This window comes from Corapipo altera, unplaced genomic scaffold (genome assembly GCF_003945725.1).
Source record: "Corapipo altera isolate COAL_440 unplaced genomic scaffold, ASM394572v1 48b, whole genome shotgun sequence".
Classification (NCBI taxonomy): Eukaryota; Metazoa; Chordata; class Aves; order Passeriformes; family Pipridae; genus Corapipo; species Corapipo altera.
In genome coordinates this window covers 3391108-3404135 of record NW_020884884.1, presented here as the reverse complement: position 1 = coordinate 3404135, position 13028 = coordinate 3391108, and the positions used below count along the sequence as shown (strand labels likewise).

The 13028-nt window shown below is 36.6% G+C and overlaps 1 protein-coding gene across 8 annotated transcripts in view; it reads right to left on the bottom strand.

Annotated features, from left to right (window-relative positions):
• Positions 1-13028, bottom strand: part of USH2A (usherin) — a 379301-nt gene that overhangs the window by 259885 nt on the left and 106388 nt on the right. The window lies entirely within an intron of this gene.

Genomic DNA, 13028 nt, shown 5'->3' with positions numbered 1-13028 from the left:
TCTTCTCCCTCTCTCTTTCAAATTATGAGACTTTCTGCAAGAGAAAATCATGATTTATTACAACACTGTAATAGATTAAATCAAAAAGTGGGTGATTGGACATACAATGCTACTAAGAAGTATGAGACTTTATATTCTTTTGTTTCCAGTGTGATCAGTTTTGTATCTTTACCACTTGCAATGCCTCATAGAAAGACATCCATATAAAAAAGAAAAAAATAGGAGCAACAATCCTTGCCCATGTGCAGTAACAGTGGCTCCAAATCACTTTTTTTCCTGCCTGAGGATTCAGATGACAGCCAGCTTGTTTAACTCCCACCGATTATTTTCAAGTTTTGCTTGCAGTGCTGGAGCACTATAAGGGAATGGCAAAAAATTACCTCATCCTTAACAATGCAAAAAACCCCATATTTATAGATGCACTTAAAAACTCTAAATTAAAAAAAAAAAAAAATTTAAACTAAACAGTCTCTAAAAGGGTGAACTGTGTCACTGTAGTAGCAAGGCCTAGCATACAACGACATATGTATGTTAATCTCCTCCATAGAGGAAAGCTGGTCAAAGGACCTTGAACAGCATGTGGCCCTTGGCTGTGTCAGAGCAGGAACACTGCCACTGCATCAGGCAGGTGCCAGCAGGGCTTCCAGGCACAGGGACCGGCAGGTAATCCGGATCCTAAACTGCTGCAGAAAGGGTGTATCGCACTATCAAGGCTGAAGCCTTACACCCAGCTCAGCCCTGCCCCACAGTAAGAGCTCTGGGCAGAGACCGGCTGGAAGCTATCAGCATATTTCCTCCTGTAATGAGCAGTAGCAATCCTGAGGCTCTTGGGTGTAGAAAGATTTCAGTCGGTGTTTTATAAAGTCAGAAGAACCAGGCATTTCTGTCTTAAAGCAGCTCGAGCACTGGCCATTTCTCAGGCTGGTTACAGTTGGTGGTCACTTTGGAATTCTGCAGAAGTACCGTGCTGCCCTGATTTCCACCTCTGACATTTCCCTGGCCCTTTCCTGCCTATGTGAAAAGCAGAAGGTCTGGCATAAAACCAATTATGCAGTCTTTGCTTCACCCAGGATTCCCATTCAGCTCGTTTTTCCCCCTTAGTGCATGCAGTTCAGTAGCATAACCAAGTTTACATAGACATATCCTAATTTTTTGAAAATTAATGATGCTAACGTGACAATTTAACATGAGTTTGGAATAAGCAGCTGAAATTGGTATATTTCAATCACTGAACTGAAACAATTTGGGAGAGAAAAAATATAAAACAGATGAAAGAAATATTAAAGAATACTAAAGGAGGAAATTAAATGGGAGAAACACCTAAATATGAAAGCTGGAGTACAGAGACAGTGTTTTTATAACAAACTTCATCTTCTGAAAATAATGAACAAAACCTCTAAAACATAATAAATAAATGTGCAAATTTTTTGTAAAGGAACTCACTCTGAATAGTGCCAAAACTTCTGCAGAAAGGATGACTCTCATCCCAAGATAAAACTCTCTTTTCCTTCTACAAGTCTTCCCAATAGTAGACATCCTCAAAAACACTTATTCCCCACACCCCCTTGAATCTTCCCAACAAGGTTTCACCCTGGTACTGCAATTCACTTCATAATTTTTTTCTGGCTCAAAAGATATGACCTGGGATAGTTGTACCTACCAGTCCAGCCTTCGTTTTGTTCATCCAATCATGAATGTTGATGGGAACAAAGACTGTCATTCGTGTAAATAGATTCCCCCTCCTCTCTCCCTGCGTCTGCAGCAAGATACTGAGCATGCATAAAATGCATGCAACCTGAAAATGCATAAAATAAAATCCCCCAAGGGCTAAAACTCCACTCCAAAATTCCCACTGTTTACTACAAAAGTAATGCATTCTGCTAGTGGTCTCCACTCTACTGGTGAACTTTCATTTCTAGTAAATCAAGAAAATTTTAAAGTAAACCAGAATAAAAGAGCACTATTAATTAAAAAGCCGGGGGAGGGGGATGAAAAAAAGTCCATGTAAAAATGTGATACTACTTATTATTGAAACATTTTTTTTTTTTACTTGGGAGAAACCCTGAGGACACACTCCATTCCAAGAATCAGTTGTTACAACTCTAACCACCTTAGAATAACACTAATCCAAATTTAAGCATGTAAGCATGATCAGAACAAAGAATTTTAAATGGAGATTCTTAGATATGTATTGCAGAAAGCACTGGGAGAATTTTGAATCATAATCGTTTGGGTTGGAAGGGACCTTTTAAGGCCACAAAGTCAAACCCCTCCTGCAATGAGAAGGGACATCTTCAACTGGATCAGGTTGCTTAGAGCTATGTCCAAACCAATCTTGAATACTTCCAGGGACGGGACATCCGCAACTCTGAGCAATCTGTTCCAGTGTTTCACCACCCTCATTGTAAAAACTTTCTTATAACTAGCCTAAGTCTACCCTTTTTTAGTTAAAAAACATTACCCCTTGTCCTATATACAGACCAAGGAAAAGTGAAGCTGCATAGCAGAAAATTTAGAAATCTTGAGTTATTGCAGCCAACATATTTTTCAGGGAATAGTTTTGTTTTATAATCTAAATCATAACCATAGTGAGAAAATAATCACTTCTTAACAAGATAAAGATAGGACTTTAACAGCAGCACAGGTAACAGGTTAGTTTAATAAATAGGATGGTGCAAAACCATAGAGTGCTATATAAGTAATGATCAATGTTTAAAATCAATGCTCTTGCAAACTGAAGCCAATGCAAAGGGGCTAGCACCAGGGTAAGGTGATCCAGTTGATGTATTTTGGATCTGCTGAAATAAATCCATTTATAGGAGCATTTGCAGGATGACTAAGTTAAAAGAGCACTGCAACAGTCAGGCCTGGCTAAGGGAACGCCTCCTCCTACTGTCAATATTTCAAACTGATAAAGAGCTGACCGAGTGCAATCAGTGTTGTGATGAATAAAAGAAAGCTTGGGACCATTAACATTAATGGGACTTGTGTGACTAAATGCTCGTATATTGTTCTGAAAATTCACCCGATAGACCAAGAGAATTTTTTTGCTTACGCTTCCCCTTTTTCCTGCAGATTACATATGATCAGTTTAAAAATATATTGCAACATAGTAAAAACATCTAAAATAACTTCATATTATTAATATCCCATGAGTCAAACAAAAAGAAATGAAAGAATGACAGAGTTCACTCTGGCTGCCTGGAAAACTTGAGAAAATAGAAATGCCAGCTTTATAAACACGGATAAAATTGGCTGATCTAATATCTTCAGGCAGAGTGCCTTAGCCTTGGGGCACGATGACAAAGACTCTAGCACCTGCCATCTACAATGCATACTAGAGAATGGTTAATACACTGGCAGCCTGTGAAACCTGGTTGAACTCTTGTGGGAAGACAGAAATTCAGATCAGCAAGTATAGTCCTAAGATCATATATATCCAGGATATGACCTGGTTCAATAGTTTTAATTCGAAATGTGATAATTTGTTTTTCTTATCATCAGTATTAAATACCTATCATATAAGCAGTGCTGTACCATAGGTAGATGATATCTTTTATCTCAATCCCCTCCTGAAATCTAAAAAACACCATGTTGTACAATGGGGGTCCAAGGGAACACATTTAGAGTTAGGGTTGTTCAGGAGAACATTTCATATTAGTATATATTTATAGCATAACCGGGCAACATTTTGTTCTTTATTAGTATTTTGTCCATATAGCTATTTAATACAAAAATCTTCAAAACAAGATTTACAATTGAGTTAAACACCAGTCTGAAGTCACTGCTGTAAGAGAAATATTTAAAGCTTTTATACTGTGTTTTAGATTTGGCAGAGTACTCCAAACTAAGGTGCAATAGCATAGAGAGAAGATGTTGAGCAGGACAAAATATTCTCCTGATGGGGTAAGAGACCTCTGTCTGGCATGTTCCCCAGTCAGAGAGGGAGAAAAAAAAAAGAATAGACAAAAGACAAGTAAATGTCATTTATGACTTCAAGGCTTATCACAGTTCCAAGGAATTTAACTTTTTTTTCCACAGAGGAGAAAAAATCCCCATAATTTTATCCAACATAAAATGAGCTGTCCCAGCATTGAGTCATTTTTATTTTTAGTTCTTAGCCATGCCAGGGATTATATTTATTTTAGTACCTACATTATTTTAAAAGCAAATGCTATATTGGAATATGCTCCTATCATTTAGAGATCTCTTCCACCATTTAGAAATAAAAAATTCACATGTGTATATCTGCTCCTTCACTCTGAACACCTCAGTCCTAAAAGGGGATCATGATAAGTCTTAAGGTAAAATTTTCAAGCCTCCCAATCAGTCCCAACCTCTACTCACCATCTCATTTATTCTTTGACCAACAGACTGAAAAAAAATAGTGTGTGTGACAAAACAACAATGCTGGGATTAAGCCAACCATGGTACTGACTACTTGCATAATTAAATCCATTAGTAATATGAAACAAGAAAAAATATAGAATGCTGACAGAAGAATTTTGAAATTACAAACAAAGAATGGTTCTTAAAACCAAAATAGAGTAAATATGAAAAAATAAAATGCCTTTTCAGTAGACAAAGAAATAAAAAAAAATTATTTCAAAATAACAATTTACAGGCCTTTATAGAAAATGAAATCACAAAATGTGGTGACTGGAAAGAACATCGCTGTGTTTAATTATCAGTTCTACTGTATCATCAACTTCTTCATGAACACAGTTAAAAACACCAAGTTCCAGCCATTTTAGCACTGGCTGGCAGAGGCAGCAGCCTACAAAAACCTGCCACCTGTGACTAGGAAGGAGATTATGACACTGCTTGTCAGGAAGGCACCTGGTCACAACAACTCTCACCTTCATGATCCTAAGCAAGAACAAGTTGCAATATTTTAGCTTTCATACCAAAAACAAAAATGGGGGAAAAAAGGAAAAAAAAATTGAGAATGCAGCAGCTTTATTTACACTCTGCCACAAACACCTTATCTCACTTGCCCTGCTCACTACATGGGCTCTCCATAGAATATTAGGTCAAATGTAAGGTCCCAATATTAATCTTCATGGCCATCCATGGAGGTGGCTCAAGATATCTCAAGAGTGCCCTTTTCATTATGTTGGTGACCTCTCTCAACAGCTGATGCTAGTTTCAAGGCTCACCAGAGCAAGACTGAACTGCCTTTGCAAGAAGGATAGAAGCCCTGGAACTCATTAGAGGAGCAGATCAAAAATGACCACAAATTTCCCATCTTCCTAAAGACAGTTTAAACCCATATCTAGTCAGGCTTTCCAAAGTCATACATTAAAACAAAAGAGAGGAGGCAAAAAAAAAAAAAAGAGAAGAATGTTAAGCCAGAGGTAAAAAAGAAGTAGGTAAATGAGGAGTGAGAAAAAAACAATGAGAACAACTTAGCTGAGTATGTTTTGGAAGATATTCAAGGTACCACTGGCAAATTACGATTAAGATCCAATATTTCAATTATCAGTCTTACCTAACACATTGATATGAATATTGGTTAAAAAAATTGCACTAAATGCATTGGTTAAAAAAAAGAATATGAATTTCAGATTTTTTCCATCCACAAATGGAAGAACAGAAGTTTGCAACTCTGAATTCACAGTATAAGACAGAATAAAGTAAACGACCCATGAACTAAGCCTTCCTCCCAAAAATGTCCAATATTAGTAGCAAATTAAAAAAAAATTAAAATGCCAGACTTTTCCCACTAAGTAAAACTGATCCCAAAAGGACCATCTGCTAGATATTAAAGAAAATAATTGTTGTAAAAAATAATCTGTTTCCAATTTCTAAGGAAGATTTTGAAGTCAAATCTTTTGGATTTCCAATTTTTTTTTTTTACTTTGCTTGCAAGATCTTAATACAATTCTAAATTCTGCATATTTTAAAACCAAATAAACTGTAGTAAAATCCAGTATAGTTAAGGCCAGTCTAGAGAGCAGTAGTTGGTGATTACCAGATCAAAGGCCTTACTTAAATCAATAAAGATAGCTCCTGTACATTGATTACCATCCTATACCATAAAAATATAATTGCTTACCTTGAGAGGAGCAGTACAAGTGAAACGAAAAGACCATAATAGGTCAATAATTATTTAAATTAAACTTACATCTTCCTTCATCCGATGGACCAACCCTGCACATACCGAAATGGTGGTGATTTACCAGTTTAAACAGACATATTAAGATGTCAGCAAAGGGCTTAGCTGTAATTGGGTCAGCAATCTTAAGCAGTCAAGGTTCCAGGTTGTCAGCGTCTCCATTTATGCTCCCAATTAATCTTAAGGTATTACGGATCTTAAGTCAGTAGGCACAGATCTAACTACTTTCAGTCAAATCTCATTTTGGGTATATACAGAGATATAGTTACTTTTTGAGATCTTTCTACAGTACAGTATATAATTCTCTAGAACAGCTTTTAATTAAAAAAAAAAAAAAGTCATGCAACAATTTGCTATCAAGATCAATAAATTCTCCACTAATTTAGGATATAACATTTCTGTCACTGTATTAAATGGTCCTTATACCAGAGTAATACTAGTTGGCAGGTTTGCGTTTTCATTCTAATGGTTATGCTAACAGTTGCTTTCTGAATTCTCAGTTACCATACTGCATGATAAATTTGCAGTTATTTGAAGTTAAAATTCTGTCCATCTACATTTTCCACTTTCTACTAGGGATAGTCTATCAAGTCCAACACATTTCATGGAAAGTATGAACCTATTGAGGAAAAGATAGAGATCCCATAAGTGCATTCCCGTGTAATTCTGTAGAAGGATCTTAAAAAAAAAAATAATTTTACAATTATTTGTCTTCATAGTTGAAAAATATAGCAATGTATAGCCCCAAAAACCAAGGAAGTGGATTACACTTTACAAGTCAAAATAACAAGCAAGATAGAAGCAATATTTAATCAAATGTATGTTTTACTCTTAAGTTCAATCTTTTTTTAATAATATATACTTACTAAGAAAAGATATTAGCACATAATGTGTGAGAAAGCAAGTCATTTTAGTGTCAAAAGTATTGTGTGGTGTTTCCTATGACAAAGCTCACTATAATTTCTGGAAACTCTGTACATATATAAAATAACTGAAAAGGATTTAGCAAAATTAAAATGTTTCAACTTCAACATGGTGCATAATTTGTTTCTAAAACATACTTTCATAAGTAAAAGAAAAAGAAAATATTTTCTAACCATATTTTCTTCTTGCCAAATACTTTTTCATTAATAATTTGAACAATTAATTTACATCACTCTTGTAATCTTAAATAACAAAAGGATTTAAGGTTTTTTGTTCCTTCTTTCTATGTATCAGAGATGTGATTATCCCAAGGTAAAAAAAAAGTAGAAGTCTAAATTTATCAATGTCATGAAGTAACTCTTTGCAGGATGGTTAGGTAGAGGATGGTAGCGAAATTCTCAAAGAAAAATCACATTTGCATGGAGACTTTGCATCTTCGAAATGTAGGGGCTAAGAAGGCTTTTGTGTGAAATTGGTCCTGGACACCAAATTTTGATGGTTTGCTAAACACTAGAAAGGCCTTTTTAACTTTCTACTACTTTGTGACAGGCAATATGAAAAAAAAGAAGACCATGAAGAACACAGAATACAATCAAAGGCATTATAATGGTAAAACTATGAAAAAAAAAGAATGGGTGGAAGGGGAAAAAGCAAGAAACAATTCATGGATAGTGCCAAAACTGGGGGAAAAAAAATGAAAAAGCAAAAGAAATTAAAAAAAAAAACCACCAAACCAAACCAACCAACCAACCAAAAAACAAACAAAAACAAAACAAAAAACAAACAAACAAACAAACAAAAAAGCCAGAAAAAAAAACAGGGTGGAGAGGAGTAAATAAAAAATCAGGAGAACCTATAACCACTACTAAGAACTCTCCTTACAAATCCAACTGAAAACACATGTTGCTGTAAACACACAGTATAACAGAAAAGCATTCACTCCACCCTTCACATACAGATGTTCATCTAATGCAGCAGTCAATGTCTCTTATAGTTTAGATCAGAAAGAGATTTCATGAATATTAAAGATTTCTACCCATTGACATCTGTATTCATCAGCAATGTTCCAAATGATAGATATGTCTGGGATTCTCCTATGACACTGGAGTTTTTCTTTTAATTACTGTTCAGAATAACTATTTAGGCCACACTAACTCTATAAAAGTAAACACACAAAATTTAGGAAATGCAAAACCAAAATTGTCCACAAAAAATTAATGCATACCCAAATAGAGAATGAATTATACAAACACACATTTCCCATAAGATATCTGCCTCAAGGATTTTATGATGTTCAGTAACTAAAACAGAATTCATGTAGCAAATAAGGATTTTGTGCACAGAAGCCTGTCTTTTTTGATGTAGTGCTCTGTGGATGTTTAATGAAAGAGGAAGGGGGGTATGAAAAGTGAACGACTAGCACAGTTCAATGTCACTCTGGAGAAATCTGTCCTGACCTCTGCCACAAAATTCTTATTCAATATGAGGTAAATCACTTAAGTCAAACTTTTCAGTTATCCACTCTTCATTCTCTTTAGTGCTTGCATTTACACAACTCCATGGAGATCTGTGAAAGTGTTAAGTGGTCCTAATTGAAAAGGGGATGGCAGCATGAACTACTCTGAAAACTCAGGTCCCACCTATGTAAAACCAAGCACTCAAAATTAGCATTCACTCCTCTTTTTTCTTTACCCAAGGTCCCAATTCATAAAATGAAACTAGTAATGTAAATGTTGTAATAGTGAATAACAATGATTACTAAGTACTCGGGTACTTCAGTGAAAACAGAACAGGAAAAAAGAAAATCTGCATATTCTGTGATATACGTAAGAATAGATAAGTAAAGTCAGACAGACATAAAGCCATATATGCAACAGAAAGAATTTTTAAAAGGCAACAGCTGGTCCATACCATACACAGAACCTATGGAAAGACAGTTTTAATCAATTGGTTACATGTCATCATAACACATAAATGCAACACAGTTGAATTAAGTTCATGTTGCTTATTTTAACTCCATTTCCAGAGCTCTAGGTGCTTAATTTTGCAAACTTAATTTTTTCTATATGTATTAGTGCAGACAGTTGGGTTTTTTTCCTCTAAATTACCAGAGTCTAATCCTGAATGATAGTTTTTCCATAATGGAATTATTCAGTCTATGATCTGATTGATTTTAGACCTTAAATACTGAATCTTAACACACGTAAATTTTTAATCCTTTAATTTCTCTATTCTGCCCGTAATTGATAAGGGCAGTCGTACTTAGACAAGGTCTTAATTTAATCACCCTGAAAATCAATTAGAAGGTGAAAAGCTTCCTTATGTTATTATTATGAAAATTTCTTGATCAAATTCAAAATGCAATCATAATCAATGCATGACATCTCACACATTTTAGTCAATACATAATTCAGTATTTACATCTTCACCCTTTAAAAACAATATGGGAAGGAATTTGTATCTTAAAAGCAGAAATAATTTAAAGGCTCAGTATTAGTCAAACACAATGTCTGAAGCCACTGGACTAAACAACCCATTATAAAAATGATGTAAATGAGGGCCAAGCATGTACCAGAAAGCATTAATTTCACTTCAAGTATCTCTCCAGTACAGTGGTAAATGTCTCTTTGCTGCAACCTTGTTGAAAACTCTCAATAGAATCAGAAGGAAAATTCTGGTCCACTATTAAGAAAGAGAGGTGAAAAGGCAAAGTTCTCAACACTTTCTTCACCCCTCTCTTTACCAGCACCGTTGGATCCTAGGCCTTGGGAACAAAAATCAAGGTTGATGCAAACACAGACCCACTGTCAGTAAAGGAAGAATTTGTATGAGAACAGGAGCTTGGACTCTACAAATCAATGGGACTTGATAATATCCACTTGAGGGTGTTATGAGGTGCTGCGAGGCCAGTCTCCATAATCTTTGAGAAGTCGTGGAGATCAGGGGACATCCCAGAAGACTGGAAAAAGGCTAATGTCACTCCCATCTACGAGAAGGGTTTAAAGGATGATCCAGGAAATTATAGGCCCATCACTCTTTATTCCCTGGAAAAGTTACAGAGTGAATCTTCCCGCGGGCTGCCACAAGTCAGATGAAGCACATAATTGGGGAAAGCCAGCATGGATTCACCAAAGGTAAATTGTGTGTGACAAACCTGACTGCATTCTACAACAAAGGAACCTCCTCAGTGGATGCGAGGCAAGCAGTGGACATTGCCTACCTCAATTTCACCAAGGTTTTCCATACAGTTTGCCACTGCCTCCTCAGAGAGACCCTGATGCACGATGGTCTGTGTGGCTGGTCTGGGGAACTGGTTGTCAGGCAGCACCCAGAGGGGGATGGTAACTGGCAACCTGTTACAGTGGGGTCACCCAGAGACCAATATTGAGCCTAAAGCTGTTTAGTATCTTCATAAGTGATCTAGATGATGGGATCAAGTGTGCCCTGATGAGATGTGATGACACCAAACTGAGAAAAGTGGACACATCGGAAGGGAGAGTCACCTTGCAGGAAGACATGGATAGACTGGAAGGATGGGCTAACAAGAACCTTATGAAGTTGAACAAAGACAAATATAAGGTCTTGGGAAAATATAAAGTCTTGCACTTGGGAAAATGTAAAACAGAAGTGCAGCACAGGCTGGGATCTACCCTGCTGGGGAAAAGGACCTGGGGATCTTGTGGACAAGCAGCTCAATATGAACGGAGAGCATGCTGCTGTGACAAACGAAACAAGCAGGATGCTGCATCACCAAAGACATCACCAGGAGAGATAAAGAAGTCACTGTCCCACTCTACTCAGTGCTTGTCAGGCCACACCTGGAACACTATGTTCAGATTTGGTTCCCACTGTGCAAAAAAGACGTGGACAGGCTGGAGAGGGGCCAGAGAAGGGCCACAAAGATGATAAAAGTACTGGGAAGCCTGCCATGGGTGGAAAGGCTGAGGGAAAAAGGTTTGTTCAGCCTTGAGAAAAGAAGGCTCAAGAGAGACCTTATCACCATGTCCCAGTATTTAAAGAGTGGCTACAAGGAAGACGGAGACTCCCTTTCTACAGAGTTACATAGAAAAGATGCGTGTTAACGGGTTCAAGTTACTCCTGGGGAGGTTCCAGTTGGATGCAAGATGAAAAATTTTTACAATGAGAACAATCAGCCATTGGAATAATGTCCCCAGGAAGTTGTGGATACTTCATCTCTGGACACTTTTAGAATTCAGCTGGACAGGGTGCTGGGTCATCTTGTCTAGACAATGCTTTTGCCAAGAAAGGTTGTACCAGATGATCCTTGAGGGCTCTTTCAAACCTAGTATTCTCACCTCCAAAAGGTGAATATCCATTAAACTACTCTTTTCTGTGTTCAAACCTGCTTCAAATTCTTTCTTTGATCAAATTCTTTCTTTGATTCTTTAGGGGTTATTTCAGCCCTTACTTTAACTGAAGTGAAATAAGCCTCCATTTAACACAGAGTACACAAGCATCAAGAGATGCTTGGTACCTTCACACAACGCTGGCAAAAATCTACTCTGGCACTAATGCTAAGAAGATTTTTTAAAAAAATTGCAATTGTGTGTCAAAGCTTATGCTGCATAGCTGATCTATTAAAGGTAAGATGTAAATATGAAAAATTATACACAAGGTGAGATTCTTTTTTTTTTTTCTCCTCTGTTGTGGCTACACTAAAAAGAGAAAAAGTAGCTATGTGTACTGATAGAAAGTATGTCAGTGCCTAAAAAAAAATCAGCTCATCTTGGTGAAAATATTACCCCTGTAACACTGGCAAGGTCAGTATCAGCTTGGCTTATTTGTTGCCTAAGTCCCTGTTGTGCATGTTCAAAAATGTTTTAAGTTGTTTTGTTCATAAAGCAGCAGAGTTCACTTTGTTGTGCTGGATCACTACTTTTTCTCTATATGCAGCTCCTCTCTCTCTCCCTATCTTTAGGCTTCTTGGGATTCAAAAGGAAGAAAGGAAGGAATGTGTTTTTCAAGATGAAACTGTGAATTCATTTTTAAGTACTAAGATAAAATTCTACCTAAAATCTCTGTGCAAACAGTTCTCAGGTAGAAAAAAGGATGGTTCTCCTTCTTACTGAAGCCAGCCACTTGAAGCTGATACAGGAGATTTTTATCTTCCTTTCACAGAAGATGATGTGGGTTCAAATCAATCTTTAGTGAAGACAAGAGGAGAAAATGTAAAAAGTTGGCATAAAAATTAAAAGAATTTCTAAGGACAAGTCCTGTGGCAACCATCTAGCCAGAAAGGACACAACAAAATGCAAGTACTCCAAGAGCTTTTTAGCGTATGATTTAATATAAAAGTCTGAAAAATTATTGGCATTACTAAAAGTTCCCTAACACACAAAGTGTGTTCTTCAAGACCGCAAAACAAATGTGCTCTCTTTCTTTCTCTCTCAGTATTCAAAAGCTTGGTGTAAGAATTTCTTTTGTAATAGTTTTTCTCTCAGAAAATCTTGTTTACTTTCTTCAGTTCAGTGTAATGAAATAAAAAACGCTGATTCTTAAAAAGCTATGAATGGAAAAAATGCCAGTAGGGAGACAAAGAATACATAAAGCCAAACTAAGCAAAAAGGTCAGATTTCTGTCCTCCTCTTCCAATTCTCTCCATCTTTTTAGTGTAAGGCTGAAGTAAACAAATTTAACAGTATTTGCTGTAAAGTTGTGTCTATAGATTAGGGAATTCTTATCATCAGGCTGAAGAAATAGGTGGACCACAAGCGGACTATAAAAATGAGTAAAAAAGTGGTTTAACAGCAGGACTCATAGGCTTGTGATGAGTGGCACAAAGCCCATTGGGCAGAATTTACAACAAACTTCTACTGGGACCAGTTGTGTTTAACAGTTTTATTCATTAAAATGGATCCCAGGCAATGGGATGGAGCGTGCTATCAAAAAGTTTGGAGGCAATAAAAAAAAAAAATGAGGGCTGCAGTGGATACGCTGCAACCGAGAGGTCTTGACAGGCTGAAGA